The following is a 12,549-nucleotide window of genomic DNA, read 5'->3' on the forward strand; positions in this document are numbered from 1 at the left end:
AAAATAGACAATAAAAGTAAACACGGGAGAGGCTGTGTTCGGGGGAGAAATGTGCAATATCTATGCAGGGTGCAGGACAGGAGGAGGAGGAGGAGAGGCTGGATACAATGAGTTGGTGAAGAAGTATTGTGATCGGGGTGGAGTGTGGAACGAGATGGGTCGGTGAAGGTGTGGAGGGGCAGCTGAAGAGAGGGGGGAGGAAGAGGAAGAGGCGGCGATGAACGCTGACAAAGGTTGACATTTCTGCATAAGAGGATAAATGAGGGCATTAATGTTGCAGGAGGAACCACTGGGCGCTTAAGTCTGCATTTGTGTGCATTTATGCTCAGCAGTATTGAAATGAGGCTGACAGATTTCCCCCCCGGCGCTTGCGCGGACTCCGCCTCGCTCCTCTGGTGGGGCAATAAACAATAGGGGAGAGAAAAAAAAAGAAAAAGAATTGTGTCCTCCAAACTGTTTGCTGTATCCTCAGAGGTCTGCATGTGGATCAGTCCCCCTCTGCTGGTCTCTGCTCCAGATCTGTAATGTAATTGACAGCAGCAGAAAAAAAACAAAACAAAACAAACGAGGCTTTTGTTGGAAACCCTGACAGGCAGCAGCGATGCCTCACAGGATACCCCTGCAACAACCACCAGTGCACACGGCATCGATTCCCCTTTCCCTAATTGAAACAACACACAGCAACGGGCCCCGACTGGAAAGTCTCCCAAACACTCGATGGTTACCACCTTGTCCATGAAAATATGTAAAGTAATGACGGGCTGTGTGCAAAATGACAGATCGGCTCCATGAAACATACCGCAGCTAGTAGGTCTGTAAGGCAGCAGCAGGTTCTTTGAAATGGTAATGATATCGTTTGAAAGTCCTGCTCTGTGCAGCCTGCACATCATCAGGCTGGTGTGGGGGTGGACCAGAGGAGAGGAGAGAGGAGAGGAGGGTGGGGGGTGGGGGGCGCTGCCAGTTAAAGCAGCAGAGCAGAAAGAGGAGACCAACTCCACCCTGGTTTGTGTAGCTGTCTTCTCTGACTTTCAAAGGAGAGGAACTCCACCTGAACGCAGGGCGTCCTCCACCGGTGATTCATGATTCATGTCAGTTTCTCCTGTAGGGGACCAGAGCTTTACGCTGAGGCCATACTAGATAATGAGTCTGAAAGCTGAGCAAACATTTAACGACGCCTTGGTTTCGGTTTACCTACACTTTTTTGCCTTTTGATATTTAGGCAAAAACATAATGAAATATTGAGTACTTTAAGTGGAGAAAAAGGGAACACTGCAAAACCAATTAGTTGCTTTTGAAATAAAAAGTGTTTCAGCCGAAGTGAAACATCTTTCAAATACTTCATCAAGGTCTCCCCGCTGATGTCTAATATCAAAAGGTAGACAAGGTTCTTGAGAAAAAACAAATCTTTTTGTGTGAAACTAGATTGAAAGTCAGTGTTGGATGCAGTTCTGCCTGAGCAGAGCAGGATTTTGTACTGGAAGCCACAGAAATGCCACAGGAGCACTTCCAGAAATGATCTGTGAACGCAGTTCACTGAGCAATCTGCAAATGCCAATCAAAGCTGTAATGTGCAAAGATGAACTGAAATAGAGAAAGGTTTTCTAGAAAAAAAACAAACTCTGAAATCATTCCAAAAATTCATCCACTTTTTATTTCTGCTTTACACATGGGAAGAACTTTCTGCGAGCTGGGACTGAACCACAGTAACCTCTTCGCTGTCTGAGAGCAGGTAGGAACCTTTGGTCAACAAAACTTTTGAAATAAATGGTTGAGACTTATTTCCTCAGGCATGACTGACCCCGTAAGCAGTGGGGAAAACATGTCAGAGACGGGTTTGACTGGCCGAATCCCCCAACAATACAGTTCCTATAAATATACAGTGGATCAAACAGGCCTGGAGGGCACAAGTCTCCAGCATAGAGAACAGTATTGAAGCCATTTCAGAGACAGTGATTAGATACAATTTGATTGGTGAGTCTGCCTGTCACCCTGATGATTGATTATTCACAAATTAAAATACATTTATTAATGCTTAGATAACATTTGAACAGACTCCACAAAACGGTAACCGGATTTCACTCCTGTTGCACTATGGTCACCGCGTCAGTAATCCTAACACTTCACATTGTCAGCCACATTCACACACTCACACACCGGTGGTGACAGCTACCATGCTCATTAGGAGCAATTTGGGGTTGAGCGTCTTGCTCAAGGGCGCTTTGACACATGGACTGGGGGAGGATGGGAGATCAAACCTGAAATATTTCGCCTGAGAAACGAACCGCTGTCCCACCTGAGCCGTGTCCGCCCCCGCCGACACAAAGCAGCCGCTTCTGGACCGAACCACCGAGTCTCCGAAAATATTGCAGAGAAAATCACCTGTGATAAGATTTAACTATTAATTATTCATTTGCTGACGGGGGCTCTTAAACCGCAGCATCACGTTCTGAACTCCTCGCGTCTTTAGCCACTTTTAAATCTGCTGCACCACCTCTGGAGTGAGAGGAAACTTAAACAAAAATAGTCTGATGGTTAAAAAAAAAATCAAAGTTTTTGTAATTGTGAAACAAAACTGTATCTGAAGCTGACTGGTGACTAAAGAACCGAACCACCTGAATAAGGCTTCATTGAATCCAGTGTTCCAGCAGTAATCCCCTCATTTCCTGTCAAGAGCCTGCCTGTGTGTGTGTGTGTGTGTGTGTGTGTGTGTGTGTGTGTGTGTGTGTGTGTGTGTGTGTGTGTGTGTGTGTGTGTGTGTGTGTGTGTGTGTGTGTGTGTGTGTGTGCGTGCGTGTTCTCGTATTTCTATCCTTGTCAGGGCCAAATGTCCCCACAAGGATAGCAAAACGTGGAACGACGTGCCTTGTGGGGACCTTTTTCCGGTCCTAAGTAGGAGAAACAGTGTTTTCTTGACCATGTTGTTGTTACTGAAAAAAGTAAAAGTGCAAAAACATTTCTTTAGGGTTAGGCTTTGTTGTGGTGTGGGTTAGGGTTAGGGTAAGGGTCAGGGTTAGGGGCTAGACATGAATGGGAGTCAATGGACGGTCCCCACAAGGATAGAAATACAAGACTGAGCGTGTGTGTGTGTGTGTGTGTGTGTGTGTGTGTGTGTGTGTGTGTGTGTGTGTGTGTGTGTGTGTGTGCGCGTGTGTTCTTAGTCCCCGGCGGTGAGAGTGTGTGGACGTCCGTCTCTCTGTGTTTACCCTGAGATTGAATGGAGACCTGTCCACTGTGTGCTCTGCTCTCACCCGCAGTCAGCTGGGATCGGCCTCAGCGCCCTTCGACCCTGAAATAAAGAGACGCCCTTCTGAAATGTGGAGAAGACGGATGGACGGCTGAGTGGCCTCCTGTTCACCTCGGTTCAAAAAAAAAAAAAAAAAACGAGAGAAACTGAAACATGTGACAGAAAAGATGCGTAATGATCGAATGTATTGCCAGCTCAGTGAGAGCTTACTTCGAAGCAAATATGAAAATCCTCGTTTATTTGCAGTTATTGTCGGAGCCAGAAACAACTTCAAGGCATCGAGTCCAAATAAGTCCCAGTGGAGCAGTTCCCTGAGAAAAAAAAAAAAAAAACTTACAAGTTTGCAAATCTGGATATTTAAGTGCTCTCACCAACACCACCCACTCGCTTTTTTATAGCCCGTCCAACTGGTCTGATACCAGATCTGTAGAGGCACTTGTGTTTTGCTAATTAAAGAGCTGGCCAGATTCGGGCTGAATCGAAACATTTTCGGGGGGAAATTACTTGGGAGCGTCTTGACTGAAGGTCGGTCTGCGATTTTGACCCCGGTCCTGACATGATGGATCTGCTGCTCGACTTCTGCTGGCTCAACACACGAGAGATCTGATTTCCATTAGTGAAGAGGACATACACACACACACACACACACACACACACACACACACAGAGCCTCTCCTCTTGGATACACATCCACCGTGACCCTCTAGATTTTAATGCCTCCCTAACAAGCGCAGATTCTTCGTCCAAGGCAGGTCAGCACTTATAATGCGACTTCCTCGCCGAGTTTACACAAACCCTGGGGCTCACCTGCATGCACACACACACACACACACACACACACAGATCAGTGTGTGTGGTGTGTGCGCCTTGTGATATGAATTATTGAGTGTGTTATTTGAGGGACAGCTGGCTCTTGAACACATTAACCGCCTCATCTATTGGTGTACAGTGACAGGAGTGAAGATCCACTAAACGGAGGAGAAGAAAATGGGATTGAGTAAACGTTAATGCAATTTCACACGGACTTATATCAGCAGGCAATTATATCGCCGTGTTTATATAAGCTCCCAAGTCTGGAGGGGTAAAACGGATTAATCCTCTCACCAGAAATAAAACATGAAGTTATCTTTTATTAGGCTGACGGTAAACAAAGGCGTCTGAGTGGCATCGAAATAGACTCACTTGTGAACTGATTGTTCTCATTCAGGCTCTTGAATTGTACCGTTGGACCCCTTTCTGCCAAATCATAACACATCAGTCCTGAAATGAACCCATTTTCAAGTGTGGCTTTGATGGTTTTTATTGTTATTTAATGCAACAGGGAGCCGGGGCTCAATGTGAGCCGAAGAAAATGAAGCCTGCCAGTAATTTCATTTGCAGAACCATCAACGCGCGTCCCTCTAAGCTGCTCTGCCGGTGGTCCTGCTGTCATGGGCCCCTCCCGATTGTGTGTGTGTGTGTGTGTGTGAGTGTGTGCGCGTGTGCTGTGACTCCCACCCGTGTTGGTAAATTTTCGGTTCCTTCCTTCCAGCACCACTGGGTGAGAGCAGGGTGCAGCCTTTGGGTTCCCACCTCTCTCTCCACAGGTGTCATCCTGCCTCCAGACAAATATGTCACGTGTGTGTGTGTGTGTGTGTGTGTGTGTGTGTGTGTGTGTGTGTGTGTGTGTACTTGTACAGCTATATGTTGTGAGGACCTTTTGTGAGGACATTGGGTTTTTAACCTTACAAGTGAGGACAATTTGTGGAAAGTGAGGACATTTTTGCCGGTCCTCACTATTTCAGAGACCTTTTTTGGCCTTTTTGAGGGTTAAGACTTCATTTTTGGTTTAGGGTTACAATTAGGTTTAGGTTAGGTTTAGGGCATAGGTTAGGGTTAGGCATTCATTTTTGATGGTTAGGGTTAGGGTTAGGGGCTGGGAAATACATTATGTCAATGAATGTCCTCACAACATATAGCTGTACAAACATGTGTGTGTGTGTGTGTGTGTGTGTGTGTGTGTGTGTGTGTGTATGTGTGTGTGTGTGTGGCAGTTGCATGGAGATAATTCTGTTCGAACCGTGACGGCATCTTATCTCATCACCTCCTCTCCTCTGTCTTCCTCACTAATAAACACTGAACAACAATATAAATGCTCCCATTTTTCACGAGCTGGACTCAAACAGTGAAGACTTCTTCCATGTGCTAAAAAGGTCTATTTCAATCAAATATTGCTCACAGAATTGTCTCAATCTGTGTTAGCTGACACTTTTTCTAATCCATTCACCTCACAGGTGTGTCAAATCCAGATGTTGATTAGACATCAGGATTATTGCACAGGTGTTTCTGGACACGATAAAACATGCAGTTTTGCCACGCAGCACAACGCCACAGATGCTGCAAGTTTCAAGGGAGCATGCAGTTGGCATGCTGACAGCAGAAATGTAATCGAGCGTTCATTTTGTCCACCGTAACAAGCCTCGGCCCTCGGTGGCAGCGGGGTTGTGGTATGGACAGGCGTGTGCTACCTGAGGCCCATTGTTGTGCCATTTATCCAATACCGTCGTCTCAAATTGAAGAATGTGGACCATCAGGAGGACCATCTGGACAAAATGCGCACATGTACCGGAACAATTTATAAACTACCCAGGCCGTCGACCTGGACCTCTAACCACTATTTGATGCGTCTTCCTCACTAATAAACAGTTTTATAAGTTGTGAAACGTGAATCTCAGGACCATTTCTGTCGGTTGCAGTTTTTCAGAATTCGCCATAGCCGCCGTGAAACTAAAGCAAGTTAGTGTCGCTTCCCCCAAAGTCATGAAGACAGGAAGTTGTGAGAATGTGTGCTCCTCGCATCTACTTAACGTGGCCTTGCTGAAGGAGTGTTTCTCACCGCTTCTCATTGTCTCTCGATTTTACCCTTGATTAAAGCCAACCTAAGATCTGAGACGTCGCCATGGCAACAAGAAGCAATAGAGGCATGAGAAAGGTGTCATGTGAAAAATAAACCTCCACAATGGCGTCAAGTTTGGACTAATTTTAATTTAATTTTTTTTTTTTTTTGACGTCTCCCACAAAGCAAAGTGGTTCGTTACGAGTAAAATGTCGTCCTTTAAATTTCACAGACTCGGCATGTGCCACGAAAGTGTGGAGTATTTTGTGGGGGTTTAAATGATCCGTGTTGTGACTGAGAGGTAAATGTCAGCTGTTTTCAGCCGGAAGCCTTCACCACAAGAATGTGACCACGGGATATCGGGTAGATCAATATGGAAGCAGAGCCAGAGGGGCCGAAGGAGGGTGGGGGCGGAGAAAGGAGAGGGATATTTCTGCAGGTTAAAAAATAAAAAATGAAATAATGAGAGCAGCAAATGTTTGAGAAGCAAAAAAGAGAGAGAATCATTAAGAGGAAGGTCGGAGGGAAGAGGAGATCGAAAGGGAGAAGTGAGAACTGAAAAAAAGTTAACATGGCCTCCTGTCTTACTCTCAGGGGGGGAGGCTAATCCGTGAACAATGTGTGTGCGTGCGTGTGTGTGTGTGTGAAATGATAAGACCTCCAGTGTTTTATGGTTGTCTGATACCGTGGACATATTCGTGGGAGGACTTTTGGGGGGGATCATCTGATAATCCCATCCGCCGAAACACCACAGTTTGACCCATTCTCCACTCACACCAGCACACCTGCATCAATACAGACACACGAATGTACATTTACAGAATTTTTATGTGAGGAACCGTATGTGCCTGATGTTCTTACTTCTATACTGACGTGGTCGACAACAATGAATCGCAAAAAGTGATGAAAACCCCTGCACGAGCATTTGCCACATGGGTAACGGATTAAATGGGACCGTAAATATTTCTGTTTGATTTGGATGAAATGACCCTTTATGCTGTCATTTCCAGGAGCGCCGCCGCTCTTCCTTTTTGCACACACCCACGAGCGCACACAAAGTGATGACATTTCTTACTCCTGAAAAGAAAGCCATTTATCCAGACTTACAGAGACGAGCTGACACAAAAGCAAACGGCACAAAGAGAGAGAGAGAGAAAAAGACAACCGACTGGGGGTCCTATAATATTGTGGAGACTTTAATACACTGAAAAGCATAAATTCAAACCTTAAAAACCCACATGCGCCGAAAAAATAGAGTCACTGCCTCTATTGTGGGTGGACAATACAAACATTAGCTGTATGTCTTCATCCAGACTCTTCATTGTTACAGTCAGTGTGAACAAGACAGATACAGAAAAAAAGTGTTTTTTTTTTTTTCAGAAGGCCTGTTTGTCATCGTTTTCTTTGTGCAAGAAAAGACATGGACGAATCAAAGCTTTGTCAAAAACAAGAATCAATGTGTGTGTGTGTGTGTGTGTGTGTGTGTGTGTGTGTGGTGTGTGTCTGTGTTGTGTCCAACTAATTATTTACAGAAAAAAACAGGCGTCATCTGCAATGAAAGCCTCTCGGGAGACGTGTGCCTGTGTTTGGATGTGTGTGTGTGTGTGTGTGTGTGTGTGTGTGTGTGTGTGTGTGTGTGTGTTTGGATGTGTGGGGTTTATTAGAGGCAGGAGGATGAGCTTATAGGGAGCAAAACAAAGAGTTATGTCTGTTTTGGGTCAGCAAAAAATACTTTACAGTCCTGCTTAAAGTGGCAGCGATCACGGCAGTGTGTTCAAGGAGTCCACTCACACTCACACTCACACACACACACACACAGACAGACACACACACACACACACACACACACACACCATCAACGCTTCGTGCTTAGTGTGCAGACACATCTTATGTTCAGCGCTGCACAGGACATAGTATCCATCCTACACTCACACTCACACACACACACACACACACACACACACACACACACACACACACACACACACACTATATCAGCTGTCATCTTATCCTCTTTTTGCAAAGCTTCATAAATACGCCAGAGATCATGAGAGATCACCCTGATATCTCCATGATAACAAAATCAATTATCGCAGCATCGTGTTGAATCAGCACACATTCTCTCAGTCGACTCAGAGTGAATGTTAATGAAGATGCAGATCAGCGGTTTCAAAGTGCCGGAGGATCTCATCTGAGTCTACAGGAGGGGAGCAGACAGGACTGTGAGGCAATACTGCCACTCAGTGGCTCAGACACAAGCTCCTCACACACACACACACACACACACTCACACACACACACACATGCTGTATAATGAGAGAGAAGTGGGGCAGGCTGGAGGGGAGGTTGTGCAAGGTAACATCTCAGAGGAGTTAATTGTATAGAAAATGCCAGCTCCCTCCTCAGCAACAAACCCAAGGCTATATTTCTGAACAGAGTCCTCTGCTGACTTCTGTCTGAGCGAGGGAAGCGTGCGCGGGGAAGACGTCCGTGACAAAACTCTCACCTCGGTTTGCTGCAAAACGCTGTTGAGCATTCATGAACAGCTATGGCATAAATATTTCAATATTTCATCATCCCTCTCTGCGAGACACAACGCTGCAGCTTGAGAGGCCGTTTAGGTGGCGGAAGTGTTTGAAATGCTCCTGCACTGTGGAAGCTGACCTGATGATGGGGCAAAAACCGAGCTGTGAAAAGGATGTCAGTAATCAGACCTCGGTTTGCAGACTTCCAGTTCGGCTCAAGTGTGTCTGTTGTTGATGAAGGCTGCAGGATTTTCCTCAAAGGTTGGGCCTTTGTGATTTAATACACGGAATATCTACTGTACTTTTACCTTTATAACTGTTTGGCATGACAGGCCAATTATTCTTTGAGTGGCACATTTACTCAAATCTGCTTCCTGTGCTGTATTATGTTCTTTAAAGCCACTTATTAAAACACAGTGGCAGAAAGCGGGACTTCACTACTCAAAGGGTAATTGACATTCATGCTGTAAAGTTCCAGCCTGTATGGCTTTTATGAGGCCAAAATTGATACGTACACCAGTAAATTCTGACATCATGGTCAAGTCATACACCTCTGGAATGGGCCCTCTCACCGCATTAAGGTCACTTTTCCAAAAACATTTTTCAGCTGTAAAACACCAAAGAACACAACATCTGTCACTTCCACCATTAAGTCTTATAACCCAGTGAAGCCACTTTTCCCCCATTATCTGTCAATATCCAATTTACTGACTATTCAAACAGTTTCTCATGTAATTTAATTATATCTTTGTTCCTTTAAAGCTTAATTAGCTGCATTGTAGTTAAAAACAAAAACTCACTTCAGTAACTTCAGCTTTTTAAAGACACTTTTCCATGCTTTCATGCACAAATATGAAATAAAATTGATCTTAAATCAGATGTCGTTTCAGAATAAAGGTCCAAAAACACACACTTGAGTTTTTAATGGCTTCATACAGTCATGGGATTATATTCTTGATCATCACATTGATCACTGAACATGTCAAGAAAATATCTTGCTTTGACTAAAAATGACTTAAAAATACACTGATTCTGAAACTGGCCATTTTTGACCCACTTATGGAGGAGTGCAGCGTTCAGTCGTCAGTGCTTGATGTTGGATTATACCAGTAAACACCTGGAGGTGTTTAACACACCACCACAGACCGCTGTGCCTCTATCAGCACCAACAGTTCATTTTCTTTTCTTTGCCTCCTCTCAGCTCTGCTCTTCTTCTTCTTGGTATTTGGCCAGTATGTTGTTCAAGAGTCGCACCTTCTGTTGGATTTATTGCCAAATGCTTAACGCAATGCCTGGAAGTATAGAGGCAGAGACGCTGACTCCGTTTGAATCACGCGTTTCTGTTTCATAAATAGCACGCCGAGCCATACGGGTGGAGAAACAGATTGCTACTCATCTGTGTGGGAAAGTGACTTACACTTTCCTCCTCGTTTGTTGGAAAAGAGTGTGAATTCTGAAAAAAAAACCAAAAAAAGTCTTTAAGTTTCAGGGTCACCCAAAAATCAAACCTTTTGTTAGGTGTCTCTCTGTGGGGAAAAATGCTGGGGTGTTTCCAGATGCTTCAGCCACGCTGACGACCGGGGGACGTCCAGAGGACACACAGCCAGCGCCTCGCCGGTGGAGCGGGACAGGAGGGCTCTTCACGAGCATTGATTGTGACTGAGAGACACAAGCACGCCACTTTAAGGCCTGTCAGTCGCTCTTTTCATGTCACTGCAGCCTCTCTTTTTTTTGATGAATGAGAACAGCAGGGAAGGATAACTTCACCTTCACCTTATCCATCTGGAAGCAGGGGGTGCTTCTCATCCTGGAATATAAAAAAGTCAAAGAGACAACAAAAAAAAAAAAGAGATACTGCAGCCCACAATGCTTCAACAGTGACGAGGTGACATTGAGGAGGATGAGCGAGACGCCTAGTTTAAATTGCCTGAAGAAACAGAAGTCCTCGCCGTACACATGAAACAGTTTACAACCTGTAAACAAAACACAGACTCTGATCTCATTAGAATCACAATAATCACATGAGGCAAAGTGCAGCATTGGAGAGGTGTGAAATAACTCATTCTTCCCACTTGTCTGACGGAAAAATAAGTGAAGCTTGTTACTGACTGAGAGACGTTTCATCTGCTGCAGCAACGACAAATGTTTCAGTCACATTTATCATAAATGTTTGGGGTAAGAATGAGAACATAAAATGTTAGATTTTATGGTTTTTCTTTCATAATTACTCCCCAGATGACCATTGAACAGCTGCCGTGACGGTACATTCCCAATGTTAAGAGCCTTCTAACATTTGGTGAATGAACACAGCTGATTTTAAAAATGAAATAAATTAAATTAATGACTCAAACTGGTGCTTTTTTCTCCCCTAACCCTTACCCTGCCTTCTGTATGCAGCAAAAAGTTGAATTTCTAAATAACTGCCCTGCACTCTATGAGGTATTGTGTCACAGTGGGGGAAAACCCTTAGTGTGTTTTATCCAGAACAGCATTGAACCGCTCACTTTGGTCTATTAGGTAACCCTGAATTGTCTGGAGGTGTGTGTCAGTGCTTTCCCTGTGATGGACCGCCAACCTGTTCACCCTGTCAGCTGGGATGAGCTCCGATGCCCCGCCAGCCCCATGCAGTGAAGGTGGATGGACTGATGGTTTTATAATTGCATCCCAGATGACTCCCGGCACAGCTGTTGTAGCTGCTTTCCAGGTACGATTCCCGTGTAAAGAGTCTCTCACCAGGTGGCAGATGAACACTGTTGATCTCAGATATTTAAATAAGACAAATTAAGATGAAAAAGTGATGCTTTTCTCCCCAATCGTCGTTGTAATCATTTAAAAGATATGCAAAACAACCAGAGTTCACACTCATTTATTCAGTGTTTTTTTGCCATGTACATTTATGCATGTTGTCCCACTCCAAGCGGTATAGGCTTGAAACATAATGATACGGTGTAAAATAACTGCCCATGAACTGAGGAAAATCAAGCGTGACGCTGCCAAGATGCCATTTGCCACCACCTTCTTCAAGCAGTGCTACAGGAAGAAGTCAGCACCGTTCAAGAAAAATGTGACTTTCATGCAGGACGATGCTCCATCACGCGTATCCAAGTACTCCACTGTCTGGCTGGCCGGAAAAGGTCCAAAAGAAGACAAAATAAAGACATTGCCTCCTTGTTCACCTGATCTGAACCCTATAGAGAACCTGTGGTCCCTCATCAAATGTGAGATCTACGGGGGGGGGGGGGGGGGGGGGGGGGGGGGGGGGGGGGGGGGGGGGGGGGGGGGGGGTGTTGTCTGTCTGAGAGTGTGTGCTTGCTGCTGCGCGCAATGTTGATTGTGAACAGATCAACACTGACAGAATCTGTGGGTGGCAGGCCTTTGAGTGTCCTCGCAAAGAACGGTGGCGATATTGGTCACTGGTTTGTTTTTGAATGCCAGAAATGTATATTTGCAAAGTTTTAGTTGTTATATCGATTTCCTTGTTGAAAATAAATAAGTGAAAAGGGTATGTAATTGCTTTTGTTGAGATGCCTGATATGCACAGTAACCTGCACACACAGATGTCCTCCTAAGATACTGAAACTAAAAAGCCCCACTCCAACTTCCAAAAATATTCAGCTGTGATATTTATGTCTTTTGTGTTCACTGAGAACACAGCTGTTGTTCAATAACAAAATTGGTCCTCAAAAATACAGTTTACCTAATAATTCTGCACACCCTTCATGTGTCTTTATCAACTCTGAAAATGGAGATTTTCTGTGCAGAATTTGCAACTTGTGTCTGTTACATGACTTTACACTAATCTGACTAATGGTCAGCTACAGCAGGCCACCGTTGCTGTGGTTCAGCACTCTTACCTCACAGTGAGAATCGATTCCGGGTGTGGGGACCTGTATTTCAGGAGTTTGC

The sequence above is a fragment of the Salarias fasciatus genome, chromosome 22 (assembly GCF_902148845.1).
Source record: "Salarias fasciatus chromosome 22, fSalaFa1.1, whole genome shotgun sequence".
Lineage (NCBI taxonomy): Eukaryota > Metazoa > Chordata > Actinopteri > Blenniiformes > Blenniidae > Salarias > Salarias fasciatus.